The sequence below is a fragment of the Alosa pseudoharengus genome, unplaced genomic scaffold (genome assembly GCF_046254945.1).
Source record: "Alosa pseudoharengus isolate Yale_2024_CS ecotype anadromous, Long Island Sound unplaced genomic scaffold, YU_APseudo_1.1 YU_APseudo_1.1_scf_4, whole genome shotgun sequence".
Taxonomy (NCBI): domain Eukaryota; kingdom Metazoa; phylum Chordata; class Actinopteri; order Clupeiformes; family Clupeidae; genus Alosa; species Alosa pseudoharengus.
The window spans coordinates 6,275,297-6,278,793 of record NW_027468774.1 but is presented as its reverse complement, the minus strand read 5'-3'; the positions used below and the strand labels follow the sequence as shown (position 1 = coordinate 6,278,793).

Genomic DNA, 3,497 nt, shown 5'->3' with positions numbered 1-3,497 from the left:
TTTTGCACAACGAAAGGCTCGTAAGATGGCCTTCTTCTAATGGCCTAATTCACGCATATTGGGGATTGTATTTGAATGATTTTATTTGGTTTCTGGACGGTTAAATAAGTTAGGCTACATTAAGTTTTGTTTCTGCGCAGTGCGAGTTTAAAAGCAAGCAATCTACGCTTGCAGTTTCAGCAGAGGGTTGAAGAGGCGCATTGAGTGTTCCCACAATTCCATGCGAGTTGATGTTAATGCAGTAATATTAGATTACCCTGGCCTGCAGGCTGTTAATAAAAAAATTGTTTTAATGTTTTCACATGTAATGGATATGTAGTCGTGTGTTTTTTATTTGAAATTGTAATCTGTAACTACTAACCCACACAGCAGTAGACTCCTAGGCGGATCCGCCTTCAAGTCGCCAAACCCGCGTGACTGTCGCATTCGTTTTGGTGCCGCACAGAGGATCAGCTCCGCCTCCAGGCGGCTCCGTAAATTCTACTGTCAAACAGCGGGTCCTGAGTGGACCCATGTCGGATCCGCGGGCGCGGACGCGCCTGTACTGTAACGGTTGAACATGACTGTACACCAAGAGCCGAGAAGAGTCATACTAGTGGATATTTTCTTTGCTGGGACACGGTTGCGCTGAACCCTCTCGAGTAAGTGATATTTATTAATATATTGCGACATTCACAATAGCTAAACATTGGCCTTTGTGGTTTTATACTTAAAACTTACTTATCATGTTAATTGATTATAATGACGTTGTTTGATATTAGGACTAACGTTAACGTTAGTGCAGACGTTTGTAATTTTGAGCAACAGGCTAAGTTAACGTTATTGTTAGCTGTGATGCTCATATGAGTCTGTAGCCTATTTGATTTAAAATGGGTTAGCAATTTCGGCAGAATATGTTATGGTAGTGTGATTTAAAAAACACACATTGTTATTTAACGTTAGTCTGGTCTTGTCTGTTTTAATGTGTTGCTGTTGTCCATAGTCCATAGTGCTACTATGCTAGCGGCATACAGCTGCTAGGCGCAATTGCATAAGTTATTGCTAATGTCTATTATACATATATATGTTTGAGATCACGTTTGCGATGCAATCCTTGATTAAGCTGATACATTGGCACTGGTATTTCAGTCAATGAAGTCAGTGAAGCATTCGTCTGCTATGAAAGCTACCTAGCTACAACTTTAGCATGTTGACTCACTGATAATGGTTTAGCCCTAGCTTCTAGCTAGCTGTGCATTAACGTTTGCATTTTGCCAAGTTTGGTCTCATACGTAACTTAACTTTAGTGTCCTTCTGCCATCTTCGTAATGAAAGCCTCGGCATTTTAATCACTGTTTAAGTCGGTTCAGACAACTAATGGGTATTGGCGTCTGTAACTTAACTGTATGGAACTTGGTCCCCATCTTCTATTTTGTTTGTTCTGCAGCGTCAACTTTTATCGGCTGGATTCTACCATCTAACGTTACGATTGCCTCTGTTGGGTTCGCTTGATGAAGATACTTTCTGGGTTGTTAAAATGTAATGTGAACACATTCCCGTAGCATTCCAAAATAGACCAGAGATGCTTGTACTATATGTATATTTGGAAATTTTGGGATTGCAATAACCATAATGATATGGTTATTTAACAGCCATCGTTTCGGGGACTCTGATGAGAGTGAAGAAGAGCCAGTAAATGGTGACTTTGCATCTCTGAGGTACCTTCCAACTCGCCTGGTATATCAGTTGAAGCCTCAAACCTAAGCCAATTGCACTGGCAAAGTAAGTAATAATCTCTTAACATTGAAATAACTAAATCATAATATTAATATTAGAGATATGGTTAACATTCTTAGTGCTAAAGACATTCCCCTCTCCTTGTATCTATTCCTCCAGCTCCACCATCTTGCCGAGTGCCAGGCAGCAGAGTCACTACCCCTCAACCTGGAGAAAACTGTTAAGGTAAAGACTGATCTCTGAAATAAAATTGAATACAGTGGCCCCATCTATATTAACACAGCAGTAGTCACTCTATTTCAAATCAACAGATTGCATCTGCATTACCATCTCAGATTTTCTGCATACTTCATACATTACATAAATCTCAGCCAAATATTTTGTCAGTTAAAACATCTGCATTCATGCAATATTGCCTGAAAAGTTCATTCATTATTATCAGATTGTATTGAAACACATTGATTTCAATGTCAATCCATTCATGGAGTTGATATAGATAGTGCATACCAAAATGTTGAAACATACAAATTCATGTCCAGTATGACCAGAGATTTGTTTTTGTTTGCCATTGTTTGGCCCTGTAGCTCTCAGCCTACCATGGTTAACAGATCACAACCATTTCTCTCCCTTAGCACCTCACCATTAGGCAGGACCGCAACACTCTTCACCACCTCAACTCCCTGCACCTGCACCCGCATTTAACATACGGAGAGTTACTCAAGGTAGGGACTGATCTCTGAAATATTAGTGAATAGAAAGGCCCCATGTGTATTATCAATGATGACTACCATTTAATACATTTTTTCCCCCTCTCGCACACCGCCCACCTCACTATGGGCCAGGAATGGCAGTCCCTCCTCAACTCCCTCCACCCCCACACCAGCCCTCAACGTGCAGCAAACAGAGGAGCTTTGTAAGTCATGTTTCTTTTTAAATTTAATCTCCTTAATACCTATCTCATGTATTGTATTGTGTAAGCATACTTGGCTTTGGATGCTACATACCATAAACATAAACATATCTGTCTGTTTGATTACAGGTGCTGTGAGGAAAAACATGGTGACACGGTCAGCCACGGACGCTGAGGTCACCAAGCACGCAATTAGGTGTTTCAACTGGCGGTGGATCGGGCAACGAGGAGACGTGTTCCGCCTCCATCCACACAAATGGAGTAATAGGAGAAATAAGCATTAAACAATCTTTTTATTGAACTTCTTGTCATTCACCAGTTATTCATTTTCTGATATTTTAGATGTGCATAGCACAGCATTTCATTGAAGTTGTAGCCTATTAGATAAAATATTTCATGTCTGCACTGACCTAGGCTGATAAAGCACTAAATTAGGTTTTGACCTCAAAATTCATGTAGAGTAGCCTAGGCAACGTAGGCTACTTAACAAAAACAGAATAGCTTATAACCTGTAACTTTCCATAAATGTCCATTTTATATTTCCATTGAGTAGTGATCACGTTTGTACAGTAAATTGATGTCTTGACTTAAACCTTTTCTGTTAGGTTTATTGACAGTATTGTTAAGTTAAAAATACGAGGCAATGCTAATCGTAGGCCTATCTTGCTGTAGTAGCCTAGGCTAGGCCTAGTGATAGTTTTACTTTTATCCTATAGTTTATCCTATTTAATCCTACAGCAAGAACAGAAGGAATTTTGAAAATGAGATAAACGGGTCCGAAACGGACCCGGGCCAGATGAGTCTTTATGAGTCCGTTGCGGGTCCGCGGCGGATGTATGTATCAATTTGCGGGTCCCAAACGGACCCGCCG

The 3,497-nt window shown here is 40.4% G+C and overlaps 1 long non-coding RNA gene across 4 annotated transcripts; it reads left to right on the top strand.

Annotated features, from left to right (window-relative positions):
• The first annotated feature begins 449 nt into the window (after positions 1 to 449).
• Positions 450 to 2,927, top strand: LOC143102794 (uncharacterized). 4 transcript variants are annotated; one of them, XR_012982657.1, is made up of 7 exons: positions 450 to 641; positions 1,427 to 1,518; positions 1,632 to 1,761; positions 1,876 to 1,941; positions 2,349 to 2,438; positions 2,559 to 2,629; positions 2,756 to 2,927. It is a non-coding gene; the product is annotated as an uncharacterized LOC143102794 (long non-coding RNA). The 4 variants fall into 4 exon arrangements; XR_012982658.1 differs by lacking the exon at positions 450 to 641 and adding an exon at positions 808 to 1,136; XR_012982659.1 differs by lacking the exon at positions 450 to 641 and adding an exon at positions 883 to 901.
• Positions 2,928 to 3,497: the final 570 nt, after the last annotated feature.